Source organism: Sturnus vulgaris, chromosome 5 (assembly GCF_052056855.1).
Source record: "Sturnus vulgaris isolate bStuVul1 chromosome 5, bStuVul1.hap1, whole genome shotgun sequence".
Lineage (NCBI taxonomy): Eukaryota > Metazoa > Chordata > Aves > Passeriformes > Sturnidae > Sturnus > Sturnus vulgaris.
The window spans coordinates 1,427,733-1,444,955 of NC_142247.1; the positions used below are offsets into that span (position 1 = coordinate 1,427,733).

Here is a 17,223-nt window from a genome sequence, read left to right on the forward strand (position 1 = left end):
TTGAAGTGTCAAGGGAAGAAGCCAAATGGGGCACACAGAACATTTCTACTAACAGGGAATAGTTTGTGCAACGATAAGAGAAGTTTTTGTGTGTGTCAGGCTAGCGATTAAAATTTTCAAAAATACTTTATTTGTAGACTGAAATTTTTTTTTACAGAGAATAACTAAAAAATATTAAGCCTTGTGTTGTTCTAATGGAATCCAATTTTAAGGTAGAACACTCGATCTAAGTTGCATGCATTTTGAGAGAAGTCAAATAAAAATACATGGTGCACCCAGGTGTGTAAAACAAGAAAAATGGCAAGGCAATTTGCATATGCATCTTTGTCATCTGCAGAGTCAGGTCTGGACCTGCTCCCAGCACTAGAAACTGAAGTTCTGTCATTAAATTCAATCAGTGTGGATGTAACCCCTTTAGATCTTACATGTATATTTTAATAGATATAAATTCACACCATCCACTGGTTAGAAATCACCTTTTCTCTGTATAGATTTACTGTCTCATGCTGATCAACTTTATATAGATGAAAACCAATGACCTAGAAGCAGAAGAGCTTTCCCACTTTAATATTTCCTCGGGCTACTCGCAATAACTACTAAAGTAGAAAACAAATAGATAACAAGAAATACAAGATCAAGGGACTGATTAAACAGGGCAATATGTTTGTGTTTAAGCAGGCTCAGCAACCTCCCAGGAATAACAAAGCAGATTCTCCCTTTGGGAAAAGGGGACAACACCACAGCCAGCTCCTGACAAGAGCCATGGCAGAGCAGGAGATTTGAAATCTCAAACAGAAGAGCATCAATAAAGTTTTCAAAGGCCACAGAAACATCAAGATGTTAAGGTGCTAACAGCATTATTAATAATCCCCAGGTTAAAATGTAATGGTTAAGATAATCATCAAAACAAAGTTCTGTGCAATGTGTGGTGAGTGGTTTTAAAGCAAGTCTGGGGTGTATGAACAGAGAAATTCTGGAGAGGAGCAAGATTTGGGCACAGGGCTCATTTAGCTAAAAAAGCCTTCACGAGGCTTTAATGGAAGGCCTTAAACTTGCAGCACAGAGCCACTGCCTTATTTGCATTTTTGCCTTGGAAAAAATCCTGTATGTGTCCACTGAGAGAAGATTGTTGCTCTGAGCTGCAGAGCAGAGCAGAGTGTGAGTTAAGTCATGAGCAAGGAGCACAGAGTCACAGGAAAAGTCCAGATGGTGCTGCTGGTCATGCACTCCTGAAAAATAAAAATATATAAAAAAAAAATTAAAAAAAAAAAGAAAAAAAAGAAAAGAAAAATGAAAGAAAGAAAAAAATGAAAAAAAAAATATAAAGAATTAAGGAAAGAGAAAAAAGAAAAAAAAGAAAAATAAAGAAAAAATAAAGAAAAAAGGAAAGAGAAACAAAGAAAAAGAAAAAATAAAAAAGAAACAACAAAGAAGGAAAGAAAGAAAAATACAGAAAAAAGAAAAAAGAGAAAAAGAGAAAAAAGAAAAATAAAAACAGGAAGGAAAGAAAGAAAAGAAAAGAAAAGAAAGAAAGAAAGAAAGAAAGAAAGAAAGAAAGAAAGAAAGAAAGAAAGAAAGAAAGAAAGAAAGAAAGAAAGAAAGAAAGAAAAAGAAAGAAAGAAAGAAAGAAAGAAAGAAAGAAAGAAAGAAAGAAAGAAAGAAAGAAAGAAAGAAAGAAAGAAAGAAAGAAAGAAAGAAAGAAAGAAAGAAAGAAAGAAAGAAAGAAAGAAAGAAAGAAAGAAAGAAAGAAAGAAAGAAAGAAAAGAAAGAAAGAAAGAAAGAAAGAAAGAAAGAAAGAAAGAAAGAAAGAAAGAAAGAAAGAAAGAAAGAAAGAAAGAAAGAAAGAAAGAAAGAAAGAAAGAAAGAAAGAAAGAAAGAAAGAAAAATAGAAAGAAAGAAAGAAAAAAAAAAGGAAAGAAAGAAAACAAAGAAAGGTTGGTGGAATAAAATTTTAATATCCTAATCAGTTTCCCAATCTTCAAATGAAATTCAGACAAGAGAACCTTACACAAGGAGGCCAAAACAGTTAAAACAACAAGCAGGCCCTGACATAATTGAGGATTTTTTTGTGCTCTCTTATTGCAACCCTGGTCAGTCAAATATGACAGAAGTCAGATAGAAAAGCACACAGAAAGCAAGGAAAAAAAATCATCAGGCATTGATTTCAGAAATGAAAAAGTAATTCTGTGCTGATCTTTGTTTTCATAAAGTTAAAGGTGATTTTCAGGGGGATTTAACTTGAATTTTTGATAAAATTATTGCTTTTTTTCTCTTTTTTTCATATAATTAAAGCCTTATTTTCAATAAGCCATTTCAATAAAAATGTTGTCAAAAATTATCATGGCAGATTCTAAACCAAAAATTTTTGAAGATATGAGAATTCTGTATGTAAATATATTCAGTTTTGAAAAAGGTTCAGTCTGATTGTTTTGCAATAAGCACATGCAGATTTTACTGCTTTTATTATTTTTTTTTTTTTTTGGAAGAACTTCCGACTATTTCAAAATTTGGATCTGTATTTGCATTTTTGAAATTCAAGACAGCTGTCAGTTTTCATATAAAAATCCTACCCTCCTCTACTGAGAACTGAACAGTTTTTTAGAGTGAAATAATAAAAACATGAGAAATGTTTGCCTAGGCACACCATAATTTCTCCTTGAATGTGCCACGATAATTTAAATTTAAATGTCCCCTATATTGATGGTTTTGTGCTTTACTTTAATGTAATTAAAACAGCCAAAAATTTTGGTGAAGTCAATGAAAACTTTGCTTCCGTGACTTGGAGCTTCAAATTTTTACAATGTTACTGACAGGAAAAAACAAACAAACAAAAACCAAAACAAAAAAGGAAAAGTTTATCATGAAGATAAAAATTTAACTTTTCTTAAATCGCTGTAGTACATAGGAAAAATCAATTAAAATTGATAGAAAGTTTAAAATTTTAATTAATGAAATTAAAAAGGAATAGCATCCTGCACTGGCATAGAGCTGGACACTGAAGGAAGGAATCATGTCCAACGTGTATTCGAGCCTGTGTTAGAGTTGTTACAAAGAAAAGAATTCTATTTTTAATGGTGATGATTCTCTATTTCATCTGTCCCATTGCATTACCATTTCCAGGCTGCCAAATTATTCCAACCCACCCCAGCTCAAGTTTGCTGCTGCTGTAAACCCATCATGCACTCACAGACCAAACAAAAATATTAATGCAAAGCAATAAAGGAATAAACTTCCTTTGATCCCATCCAGCTTCATTAATTACAAACTGAATTTCTAGATAACTCAAGCAAGGTACATGGTGAGGAAAACCTGAGCTGGGCTTTCATTCTTTTCTTTAAAAAAATGTTATTCTTTCTAATTTTTTTTAAGAGGCTGTACACATTTCTGTGCTTCTTGGAAGAATTTTGTCTTTTTTGATTGTGGTAAAAAAAAAAAAAATAAATAAAAAAAATCCAAAATATGATTATATATGTGGTTAAAAACCCAAAAGGAGGCCCCCTGGTCTGGTGGAGATTGGAGCACACATGGGAAGTCCTTTAGGACACAAGGTTGTTAACATTCAACAAATGAAGCTCTTGCAGAGCAATTCACCCACAATAGATCCAAGCCAAATTGAGGAATCTGAAAAAGAAAACAGCTGAGATATGAATATTTAAAACTTTGCTGCAGCAGTGGACATGTGTAATAACTTTTCAAAGGGATTTTCAGACGATTTTTTAATACTGTACACACAGCACTTGTCCTAAATACATATTTACATTATGGACTGGAAAAGCTCTTTTAGAAACTGTTCTGGTCTTCTGGGTAAATAATATTCCTTTTAAAAAATTATGAATACATATTTAACTGATAAACTAGAATGGCTCTATTAGGGGCATCATAAACAATTTTTTAGCTGTCTACTGAATATGTTTAGTGCAGCACAGAAATGAATCCAGATTATTTAAAATCTGTAATTTATTTTTCCACTGCAGCTCTTTTACAATTTTAAGCCCCCTCCCCAAACAAAAAATAAAAAAATTCTTCTCCCTCCCTTCCTCTCAGTACTGTCCAGTATGAAGCTTTGTAGAGGTAATTGTGAAGGAAAATAAATATTTTTTTCTGGGAACAGCATCATTGAAGCACTGTGTTCCAAATAATACATCAGTCACTGCTGGCTCCTAGACATATGATTTTAAAAAAAACTTCTTGTGATCCAAACTGTTCTGTCAATGATATGGGTGCTCTGAAGAGTTAGAAAAAGCAATTGGAATAATTTTTCTCTCTGCTCCCAAATAGAAAATACAAAATCTTAACTGATCCCAAAGAACCCAGTTAAGAACTGAACTCATTTCTAGGAAGCTCTAAAACTTACTGCCAGTGTTGGTTAATCCATGAATATTCAATAGAATAGAGACAGTTTTGCTGTTTCCTACTGAGAAAATACCTAAATACATAGATTTATAAAAATGGTGACTGTTCAAAGGGAAAAAAAAAAATCCTTGAAGTGACTCTTCAGCCTGATTTATTTGCTCGGTTTTGTTCCATGTCTGTGCTATTTGTGATGTGTAAAAACCCTGACAAGTTGGTCCAGACTTCCACCTCACCTGCAAGGGAAGTGGGCACCACTCTTCCATGACTATTAATTACTTTTAATGTAATTTTTAATGCTTTACGAATTGTGTAAATGTTCCTTTTAAAACTTCACTTGGCTTACTTAAAATCATATGGAGGTTTATTGCCTAGCAGATATCACTGATCTTAATAATGTGAGATAGAAATAGAAGGTGCTGAGAAGAACCAATAATTTCTCATCTCTAGGATATATTTCTTAAAGGCAGATATTCATTTGCTCAAGATTTTTAATATTTTAAACAGAGTCCCAAGTTCATTTAGACACCTACAAGGGAGAAAAGGCTTCCAAACGTTCCTCGAGCAGAAGTTCCCATAATGATATTTATTTATAGCCATAGTTTCAGAAGCTCTCAACATCCAAAGTGCTTTTGGAAATCTGACCCCAGCTGTGAGCAGCGACCTCCCCTGAAAATCTGTAGGGGTCTGGCATGAAGGCACGTGGAACTTTGCATTTAGTTGTGGGAATCTTAATTTCCAAAAACATATTGACAGATTAGAGAGAGTTCAGAGAAGAGAAACAAAAATGTTCAGGGCGGCAGAGGAATTTACACCTGAGCTATCTGTGACAAAAAGATCTGTCTGTGTATGGCTCACCTGTGCTATAATCCAGAGAGGGTAAATGCTGAGACTCCACAAGTGCTCCTCAACTTGTGTGGACAATGGGGAGGAACAAATTCAATGGGATTTGGGGTTATAAATACAGCTGCAAGTAAAGAAGGGAAAAAATCATCTTCTGGGTCTTCAAAAGAGCAGCCTGGCAGTGAGGTCAGGCTCTGAAATGTGCTCTGAAGGGACCAAGTTCCATTGCTAGGGTTGTAAAAGTTTACCTGTGGGATGCAGCTCTGAATGCTCCAGTGAAGCCTGCTCAGAATCCATTTTCAAATTAAATGGCAGTTTGGAGTGGTTAAGCTGAGTGGAAGTCTTCTTTGGGATGGCTGAAACAAACCCACATGAAAAAAAAAAAAAAAAAAAAAGAGAGAGAATAATTTTTTCAGAGTAAAAAAATTGAGCTACCACATTTTTTTAAGACAATATCATTACCTAAAGAATTATAATGCACAGTTGTTGTGGCCCTGATATCAAAGGAAATAAACACCAGCTCCTGGCCATAAATAGTGTTTGAGAACCATGGGATTGAGAAGAAAAGCAAATTGTGACCCATGAGGTCAGGCAGGTCACAAGCAGATGGGATTTGGAAAGCTGTGTGCAGACAGACATTGCAGAGGCAGAAAGCAATTAGTCAATATATCAATTAGTCGATATATCAATTACTCAGGATATTAATTAGGTTTATAACACAGTCACAGCTAACCTGGGCTGAGGGCTGGAGGGAGTGGAGCAGGCAGGTGAAACAAAACAATTTGTGCTGCACAGGGACCTGTGCTGGCTCTCTTGCCCCTCTCCCTGTCACACCTCAGAGGATTTTGGGCTTCCTGAGCAGCCACAGCAGGAATTGCACCTCTGGATGCCCAGAGAGCCACAGCATCTTTAACCTAAAAATGGCTTTTGTGAAAGGGGTTAAGGGACCCCAAAGACATCCTTTGAGCCACAGAGATGAGGGAACCCTTCTGTGTGTCAGTCTTGCTTCCCTCCCTGCCTCAAACCTCACTGTACAAGGAGAAGGGCTAAAAACAACACACCTGGAACAGGAAAAGAATCATCTGTTTCCTGCCTCTAATTCTTGAAACAGAAAGGATTCCACAGGTGGTGGTGTAGTGGTTTTGGTTTGTTAATTTGAAATTTAGCAGCTCATGTACTAATTTATTTTGCAGTTTGGCATAGGACAAATTGTCAGTGTATTTATTAGAATTATTTGCTTATTTTTTGTTGTGAGATAGGATTAGGAGGAAGGCAAAAATAGACTTAAAGTTTAAAGGGTATAAAGAAAAACTTTACTATAAGAAAAAAGGAAAAATACAGAACAAAATTTTTAGAACACTCTTCCTTTTCCTATAATTCTTTTTTTTTTTTTTTTTTACAACATACATAAATAATTTAGTTATTTGTTAGTTTGTTAGTGTTTGTTTTAGTTACTTTGTTGTTAGTTTGTCGTTTCTTTTTTTTAAGAAGTCTTTTACCAATTTCTCAGGGAGAGAAGACTTCCGTTTATGGAGATTTTTACACAAGAAACAAAGGTTTTTTTGTGGTTTTGATGTTACACTGAATTCGTTGTTTGGGAGAATGGAAACTTTTGCAAGGTGTATTCATTTTAATATGTAAATCTCACAGAGGAGTGTCCATCTTTTTTAATAGTTTAATCAATTATTAATTCTCAAAACCAATCACTGACTGTTTTTTTTAAGACATAAAGGAAGTCTGAACGTGGGAAAGAAGAACAGTCCATCTAATTCAAATTCATGGTAATTTTATTTATTTTTTTTTTTTAAAGTGGCTTTGTGCTGAAGGATTCCAAGTTGAGCTGACACAGTTTTACCTAATCTGCACCTAGCTCCAAAAAGGGTTTTTTTTGGGCAGAGCTGTGACACAAGAAACCAGAGAGGACAGACAAAATAAACTGATGAGAAAAATCGGAGGCAATTTTGACAGTGAGTTTTTATTCAGCACTCCCTCTCCTACCTTGCCGAATTTTATAATCGATATAAAATAAATTTTCCTCACCAAAACGTGGCCCAAACCCAGGGAACCAACAGCAGCAGGAGGTCATTGAGTCACATACTGCAGTTAGATTTTAAAAAGGACTGAATACATTTTATGGCCAAACAACATCTGTACAGTCATCCAAGCTGGGTAATGGTGATGAAATTTCATGCTTGAGTGTGTAAAATGATTGCTACATCACTCAGAAAGGATTTTTTTTTTTTTTTTTTTCCTTCCCAGGTAGAGGATTACACAATTGAGAAGATGCATTGTAAAGAGCTTTCTGAGCTTGGATTTTTTTAACCTTTCTCCAAAGTTTGAAAGATCAGCTCATGGACCTCACTGAGGAATAACTTCACTTTCTACTACTTTTCTTCTTAGCCATAATGAGGCTCTCCAATGAGATGTTTCATTTCAGGGCCTCCAAATATCTTCCTCTTTTTTTTTTTTTTTTGCCCACTAATCGATCTCCTGTGCAGGTAAAAGAACTGAAGCAAATCCTAGAGGCTGTGAAGGATTTTAATTCACCCTCCCAACCTCAACAGGTGAGAGATGTGAGTTTGCACATGAGCACAGACAGCCCTGAGCCTGATATTCCATGCAACAGCAGCTGGCTGCATTTCTCATGCAGCTTGCACTTTCTGTACATCTGGCTTCGTTCAATTATAAAGCAAAACAAACAAAAAAATTAAAAAAAAAAATTGATCTTCCTTCAGTAGTCAGCAACTTAATGATAATTTTGACCATTTTTTTCTTCTTTTCATCAGCTCAATTCTGTTTCCAGGACTGGAATGAATGAAGCAGGGACAGAATATATATCTAGCTGAAGGGTTTTTTTTGTTTTTGTGGTTTTTTTTTGTTTTTTTTTTTTTTTTTTTTTTTTGTGATAACTTGAAGCAAATTTAATTCACTGGGAGTACGTAGGGGAGGAAACTGTGGGGTGGAACGACTGCTGAAGCACTTAAAACCTCATTACCACATATCCCCACTTCACCCTGAGAGCTCCCAGCCTGTCCATTTTTGTCCTGCCTCTACTTTCCGTGGGACTTTGAAAAGAAAAGGTTCAAAGAGCAAGACTTTCATGCTCCCCTTTCCCCGTCAGACACTTTCAACTGCTGATTTCAAAGTGCCACTCGCTCGCTGTTCAAAGGCCCGTGGACACACGGGGGGTGAGACAGGAGGGAAAGGTTTCACTACAAAGCCTGCTCCGAGATATTAAATGATAATCCAAACCGAGCACCTACCAATAAAACTGCCCATCTGCCCAGGGAGGGATGGGGAAACTCGAAATGGTTTCTTTCTGCCCCCCTCTCCCACGCTGCCGTTGTGCCATTACTGGTTTGGATAAAAAGCCTCCTTTGTATTTTGAAGTGCAGCTTTTCCTCCTCTTGCAGCAATGACCAGGGGACTGCAGAATCAGGAGAGAAGCCCAAACCCCAAATAAGTTAGCTAAGAATACCTAAAGAAGTTCCTGCCAACATCTGAAAACCCTGCCTCGCTCTCTTTGAGTATTCATCTACCTCCCCTTCCCTATCTGTATCCTTTTCATCTGCCTGCCCACAAGATTTGGAACACCATTAATTGGTCCTCGGGGAGGCTGACAGGCCTGTGCTTTTATGACTTGATTCTTTGTATTGTACACATGTGGGCATCTCTCAGGAGATAAACAAAGGGAAAACGTGCTGCAAAGAGGGGCAGAATTTGTTTAAGACTAAACGCAGAACAAACCGCCTTCCCAATTTGCTGCTAATGTCCTAAATTGCATGAATAAATCCAACCCCCTCCCCATCTTCCCCACACCTGCTTCTCTTAATCTGCTTTTCCTGATCACTACAGGCTCATCTTCTGAGGAATTTCACCTCCCATTTGAAATCAAACAGCCTAACTCTTCTTTTCCACCACCCCCCTGCCCCGTTCTCCCTCCCCTTGCCAACAAAAGAGTGAGGTGGTCTTATGGGAAGATAAAAAGAATAGCTGATCATAAGAACTAACCTGGAGCCAACACCTTGGTCTTTGGTCCCTTCAGCACTTTCTAAACCCTCAGCACCTGCAGATAATTCTCATGGCTTCCAGCCTTGGTCTTGGATTTGCTGAGAGACTTTCTGGAATAGCTCTCACTGCTCAGGAAAAAACAAACTTAAAAAACTCAGACAGTCACCAACACACCAGCACGAATTTTAGAGCTCATGTGTGCTTGTGCATGCACACGCCTGGGGAGAAAGCAGCTTGTGTCAAAAAAGGGCAACAATAATTTTAAAATAATTTTTAAAAATGGGCACTAGCAACCTTGGGTGCTGACCAATAACATGCCAGAGTTGCTGCAGAGATTTGGTATTTACCAACACAGCAGGCAGCTGATATTTTTTTTTTTTTTTTCCCTGGGCTGGACACTTGAAAAGGAGTTCTGGATCAAGTCCTCCTGGCCTCACTTAGAGAAGTTTTGATAAAAAGAGGAGGATTTATCCTGCTTTCAGACCTGCAAACTGTTGTGCATTTGTGAACCAGATTCACAGCTTCGAGGCAGGTGTGTGAGTGCTTTTATATCCACCCCAGCATATCCTAAAAATCTGGTCATTAGTGTCTGTGCCTAGAAGCCAAAACAACACAGGCAGAGCACAGGACTTGGGAATGAAAATCCAACATTTTCATTCCATCTCCTTCCTCCCCTTTCTCCCTTAGCCTGGCAGTATTCCAGTGGTTAAGTAAGTCCCCCAGATACAGATATTTGAAATATTTATATGACTATATTTGAAATATCTATATGGCTATATTTGAAAAGCTCAGCAGAGGAGGAGACATGGACTTACATATTCCATGGCTGGAATGGATGCTCTGACTCCTAAAAATCTGTGTAAAATGTGGCTCCTTCTTATCCAGCATATTCTTCAAAGACAGAAGTTGTTGGTCTGAAGGAAAAGGCTGAGGTAACCAGAGCACTGGGTATTGCCAAGGAAGGCACCTGCAAGAAAAGTGGAATTTATCACAATCTTGTCCTGAACTTTTTAATTCGTCACAATGAGGATCTCCAAGCACAGCATGTCAATTTTTTGTGAATTCAAGGCAACTAACTTTTCTTTTCATGCAGGGACAATGTATATGGTGAATTTATTTTGGAGGTTAGACCCCTAATTTGAAGTTGATGGAGGCAGAATCTGTAATGATGTAAGTCAGTTTTTTATGTTAAGGCCTCAGAGCCTGTAGGAATATCTGAAGATTTTAGCTGCATGAAGAGTTTAGCTATACCTCTGATTCAGTTTACACATCTAAAGAAAAATCCCATTTGCAGCTTGATTTCTTTTTTTTTAGTCCACAAGGAATGTTTTCATTCTTAACCTTTGAATAGATACTAAACATTGGTGTATTGTTTATATTTTCTCAAGGAGAATCATATATACACGACACAAGCTAATTTTAAACAAATTATTCCTTTCTTTTTTTTTTTTTTTTTTTTTTTCCCAGAGCTTAACCTGAAGGCAAATTTCTTCAGGGAAACTAAAGGAAATGCCACGGTGAACACTTTACATGTGTCAGCTCTCATTCTTCCAGACTTTTACTGAGGCATGGCAACTTCTACTTGGTTTTCAATATTTCAGTGTGGGTTGTAAAACCTGCTTAAGAGCCTGTGTAATTTACCTCACGTTGATTACTCTGTGTGGAACAGCTAATGGTACATGAGCTAATTAATCTATAGCTGTCTCTCCTGTCTGTGCTAAATAGTTGCAATGGCTATATCTCTGAAAATCTTGAGATACCATTTTTTTTAATTGTCACCAGTGGCTTTGTGCACCTGGCAGAAATAGGCATTTAAATTAGACCAGGTCTGATTTGAGCCCAGGGTCTAAAGACATTTATAATGGGAAAATGTCCCTGGAGGGAAATACATTCCTACAAGACAAACACTGCTCTCAGCTTGGGAAGACACAGCAGCCAGGCAGGGCAGGTTTTGGTAAAGGTGAAGGGAAACTGAAAAAAAAAAAAACCATCGAGCTGCGAGTTTTTGGTCTTGTGTTGTTCCCACTATGCTGGCCTGAAAATTAAAGTGCAAAAGGCCCCACGTGTTAATACAGTCATACAAAACACTGTCACTATTAATTTCCTCTAGTTCCCCTGAAAAATGAGCTAAGCCACCACTACCAAGCCAGGTTTCTATAAAACAGAATACACTTTAAATCTGCAGTTTGAAGACTGCAGTTGAAGGCAGAGCAAAAGTGGCAACCTTTAGGTTTGCACACTCATCTGTGTCTGTGGGCACCAGAGAGCCACAGCAATGCACCCTTAAATATGACAAAGAGATCATTTAAATACACTTCTCTGTCACTGGCTTATAGCCTAGGTGGCATCCAGTCCTAAAATCAGTGTCTGGAGCCTGACTTTCAGAGATTTTGTACCACTTTACATGAATAAAGGACTTTTCCTTTTCATGCTTAGGAATACATCGTTGCACTAAAATAGTCACTTTTCAACCCCAGCTGAAAATGCCCCTTTGGGGATTCTCAGCATATGGATAGTTACATTGAAAATCAATTCTTCTGACATTCAGAGCTTTCTTTTGGAGAGGTTTATTTGCTCCACTAACCATTTTAAGCCTCTGTGGCACCTTCTTACTCACCATAACTGCTGTGCTTAGTACCTGGCTCATAAGCATTATTTGATTTCAGCAGCCTGTACACTGCATCACTTTTTAAAAGAATATAAAAACTGCTTCAGCAGCCTCCTTGTTTGTGTCGGTGTTAAACCTCTCTGGTAGAAATGTGGGTGGTGATGGGAAGTGTGGGGCATTAGGGATTTGGGGTCCACAATCCTCATCTCCTCTGGAGCTCTCCCCAAGCCACCAGGCACAAACCAAAGGCATTTTCTTCAGCTGCTGATGGGAGAGGTCCTGGCTCAGCTCACAGGTCCAGTTCTGTGCAGGAAAACTCACCTGAGGTGAAAAGAAAGAAGCTGAGTGATAATATTCAGAAAGTTGAATAAGAGCAGTTGTGGAGTGTCACACACGAGACAAATTACAGGCCACGAGTTTGCTTGAAACATGTAATTTCGTACTAATAACCATAGAAAATATAATTAATTACTTCCATTGTATCTCTTACAGCAATGGCATCTTATGGCTGCAAATTTCTGCATTGCTCCAATTCTGTTAGGGGCCAAAGAAATCTGTTCTTTTATCTTCCACTTAAATATTTCTACAAGACTTATTTTTCTATTGACTTTTTTTTTTTTTCTTTTTTAATTGGTGGTGGTTTTCTTTTAAGGAGAACCTCGTTTGAAAAACAAAGATGATTGTTTGGGGGCTTTTAAATGTATGCTTAGTCTTGAAAATTCTCTTGGAATAAATGATATTTCAATTGACTTCTCTGCAGAAGAGATTGTTGTTCCATAGAACTACAACTCTATTTCAAACTCTGAAGTTCACTTCAGTAGATTTTCAAGCCTTCTTGCATGTTATAGTAAAAACATGGTTGATTTTTTCTGAATTTAGTGCTAAATTGCTACAATGCCCTGAAATTGGTCAGTCCTAGATGCTAAGAAATAATTCCCCATACAGCAGCTAGCTTGAGACATGATGGATAGAGTGGGGGTTTTTTTTGGTTTTCTTTTATTTGGCTGCTTTTTTTTTTTTTTTTTTTTTTTTTTGGGGGGGGTGTTTTGGTTTGGGCTTTTTTGGGTTTTTTTAGGTTTTTTTTTTGGTTGGGTTTTTGTTTGGTTGGTTGGTTGGTTTGTTTTGTTTTTTATTTAAATAGAGAATCACCAAGAAGAGAAAAACTTCAAGCACCTGTTTTGGAACATATGTTTTCAATGGCAACAGTTATAATTTTTTTTTTCCTTGCCAAACTGCTCTAATAATTACAAATAACACTATCCATAGAATGACAAAATGTCTTTCTAGTTCATTTTTAAATGTCTTACTGTGACCTTTTTCCCTATTGCCATCACTACCCTACTTTTTTTTTGGCTGGAGTCTCTTTAAGATGGGGAAGTTACATCAGCAATTTCATCTACTCTGAAATCACCTCATTCTGCCCTGATTTATACCCCATGAAATCCTACTGCCCTCAGGGGGGTTCTGCAGAGTGTGAGGCTGGGCAGAATTTGATCCAGAATGTTAAATACTGGAGCATCAAAGTTATAGGTTTATTGCAATTATTATTGGTCCCTATTGGTTATTTACTTATGCTTTATCTCAGCTACAGTTAAAATTCTATGCTACAAGGTATGTGGGGAGAAATAAAATCACAAATAGCGAGTGAGTGCATTGATTTGGAATGGGTTTAAACCTGTTTTTATGCCCCAGGACACTGCAGAAAGGGAGGGATTTTCAAGGCTCCCCCACAAAGTGACCTGAGAGTTGGAATTCTGAGTTGTCTGAAAAATCTCTGCTGCAAAGTGAGGCAGCCCTGGCACTGACACACCAGATGCTCAGCTTTCTCAGCCCCAGGGGCAGGGTGGCTTTTGGGACCCCCAGGTCCCTCCCTGCCACGCCTCTCTCCCTGATCAATCTCTTCAGACACCTCTGAGCATCCTCACCCAAGCAGCACCAGCACATCTGATTCCTTCTGCACCCCTGGCAATGTTTTCCTGAGGATTAAGGGGAAAACCTTGGTCACTTCTCAGTTAATTGTGTCTGGAGAGAGGCTCCATCCTAAATTACCAGACTTTTCACTCAAGATTTTCTACACTTAATCACAAATTTAATAATTGGTATCTATACCTACCTATATCTATATCTATTCTATATCTATATCCCATCTATATCTCAATCTCAATCTATATCATCTATATCTATGTCTCAATCTATATCTTTATTATCTATATCATCTGTATCTATGTCTATATTATCTATATAATCTATATCATCTGTATCTATATCATCTATATCTTTATCAGGCCTTTTACTACAGATTCCCTCAGTCATGCTCAGCAAGTTAAGGCAGAATTGAGAAACTAAAATCATACCTAATTATGCACCAGAAATTGTTGTTCTAGCTTATGTGCCCAATTTTAAAATAGCACTGCAACTCCTACAGGAATTCTCCTTTCAATGGCTCCAAGATGTTAATGGGCATGCACATCACTTCTGAAGCCAGGTGCCCAGGTGAACATTTAAAATCAAATATTTGTATGTCACGGGGAGATTTTGTAAAGATGGGCTAAAATGAGGCCCTAGAGGCAGCAGTATGAATATCACTGTTCCTGAAATCCAGAGGATTTCACATTTCAAGCTTCACAGAGCTTTTCTTCAGCAATGTTTGGGCTGACTGAGATGGTTTTACCATGGTATGAACATAGCACAGCTCTCCTTACCCACTTCCCACTGAATTACCCTAGAAGTAACCACAATTATAGCAAAGCCATCAACACCCAACGAAATTTAAAATTTAAACCATACTGATAGAGGTGCCAGAGCAATAGACAGCAAAATGAATGACTGTTTTAAATTAACATTTTTTCCTTCTTCACACTATGCATGAAAAAAAAAACCAGTGTGGAGTCCTCTATAGGTAACCATAGATCTTACATCGAGTGATTACCCAATTTTTCCCCTTCTAGAATTTCTGCTTTGACATCTAGGCCTTCACCACAATGAAAAATGTGTTTCCCATGCATTCATATAAAGTCTTCATTTTTTTAATCAAATAGATGGAGCTAAGAAATACTCCAAATTAAGTCTCATTTTTCTTTTGCTATGAAAAGTCATAAGAAGTCATACTTTTTTTCAGTAGTTGGGAAAAGAAATGCATTTTTTCCATCAGTTCTATAGCAATGAATTTTTGGTGAAAAATTTCTAATTGAGTGTGAGAAGTTCCCTCTTACATTATTTCATGCATGTCTTCTCCATTTGGCCCACGCTATCTTGAATTTGTGCTTACCAAAAAAAAAAAATGGACTTTCAAATTTAGCAGTCAGATTTGCTTGTCATAATAAATAGAAAATAGAATGACATGGAAAATGTTTTGTCCTAACAGCTATTACCAACCAGCTTTTCTCAAGACTTTTACTGGTCAACAAAACATTTTTCCTTTATTTATTTTTTTTTTTTTTTTAATTATTGCACTCACTAATCAGGATCTAGTCTGCCTCACAACAGTCAGCTGCCATTGTAACAAGTTACAGGAAAATTATAATGCTTCCTAAGCATTTCCACAGAAACAAATTTCATGTGTGTGTGGGTGGGCAGTAGGAGGAGAATAACCTTGGGAAAAACACAATTATAAACAGCTGCAGCATGCATTAAATGTAATTATGATTGATTCCTATAAATAATTCTTTGTGTAAATTTCCACTTAAGCTGGATTTGCTGTTCGGGTGCAGTGGACATTTCTGCATTAAGTGATTATGTCTTTTTATTATTATTAAAAAATACAGATTTTTTTTTTTTTTTTTTCACTTGAGAGCCAAGATGGGGAAAGATGACTTCCTGTACCAGCATGAAATGCTGAAAATCTAGACACAATTAATAGTTTAACAGGCTGAACATGATGAAATTCTTTGTGCCTGAACAACAAAGAAGGATCAAAATGAAAAAGAGTGCATCATCCAAAGTTATTGTCAGCAAAACCTCATAACAATATTTCAACAAGATATCAAGTGTATAATGATAGATAGCACCTGATCAACCACCATGGGACAGCTGACCAGATTAATAGGATTTGACATTTGTTCTGTTTAATGGAGAAGGTGCTGAGCACCCAGGTTTCTGCTATGCTAATTGCTTGGTCATTTGAAAAAGAAATCAATACAATAGAGCCCTCACAGGAGAAAATCTTGACTGATTCTTTACAGTTCCTACAGCAAAAATACACTAAATCATGGTCATTAATTCATTTGACTAACTCAACACTTAAAATTTCATTCATTCTCATATAAGGTTTTACAGCTGTCTATTACATGAACATTCAGCAGTGGCAATGGCAGGACAGTTCACATAAAATGACTGGAGAAGGAAGGTTGGTTCCTCGGGAAGTTTTATGCAGCACAATGCTGATCCCACTGCTGTTCATTACAGCTGGCCCTGTACTCCAGAGAGAGAGCACAGGGACTGGCCATGGGCACATCTGTGTGCTCAGGGCACATGTGGGAGCTACCAGGAGTGCTCAGGGCTTTGGGAAAAAAACCCCAAAAATCATCTTAGTACAGCTGCAGCACTGATGTGCAGCACTGGTGACCCCCTGAGCAGGCTCCAGCAGGAATTCAGTGGTAATTTCACAGAATAGGGTGGGAAGGGACCTTGGGAGAGGTCACCAGTCCCAGCCCAGTCACCCAGTCCAGCTCCCCATGACACAGGAGTGCCTCCAGGTGGGTTTGGGATGTCACCAGAGTGACTCCACACCCTCCCTGGGCAGCTGTTCCAGTGCTCTGCCACCCTCAGTGCAAAAAAAACCCCAAAACTTTCTCATCTTGAGGTGGAAGTTCTGTCTTTTAGCGCATGGCCATTGCTCCTTGTCCTGTCACTTCAAAGAGTCTGGCACCACCTTCTTGGCACCACCTTTGAGAAATTATATTCATCCATGGGATCCCCTGTCCATGCTCTGTTCTCAGCCCAGCTCCTGGTCTCACCTCACAGGAGAGATGCTCCACACACCTCAGCATCTTTGTGGCCCCTTCTGCACCCTCTCCAGTTATTTTTACACTGTGGAGAGCAGAACAGAACCCAGCACTTCACGTGTGGCCTAAAGAGAGCTGAGTGCAGAGGTGAGCATCACTTTCCTGACCTGTGGCCACACCTTTCCTGATGCACCCCAGGATAATCAAACTCCTCATCACATTTCTGGCCACTTCTCTTCCACAGGAGCCAATGACACGTGCTCAGAGTTCAGCTACTTAACCAATCTGATGACCCAAGGCTATCTTTCTACTCTGTGTACCTCCTCAACAATTTAGGTTTTAATTTAGACTTTCTTTCCAGCTGAGATTTACCTTTAATTTTTCACATAGAACATATGGACATTGCATAGTACATCAACATTTGTAAAACAAAATCAGAAATACAGGGACCTGCTTTTCTCGTTGAGA

At 37.8% G+C, this 17,223-nt stretch overlaps 1 long non-coding RNA gene across 1 annotated transcript; it reads right to left on the reverse strand.

Moving 5' to 3' along the window:
- Window positions 1-5,441: 5,441 nt before the first annotated feature.
- Window positions 5,442-9,455, reverse strand: LOC148223499 (uncharacterized). The gene is made up of 3 exons (XR_015804158.1): window positions 9,205-9,455; window positions 8,457-8,620; window positions 5,442-5,549 (listed from the first exon to the last, which is right to left on the reverse strand). It is a non-coding gene; the product is annotated as an uncharacterized LOC148223499 (long non-coding RNA).
- Between the last annotated feature and the right edge of the window lie 7,768 nt (window positions 9,456-17,223).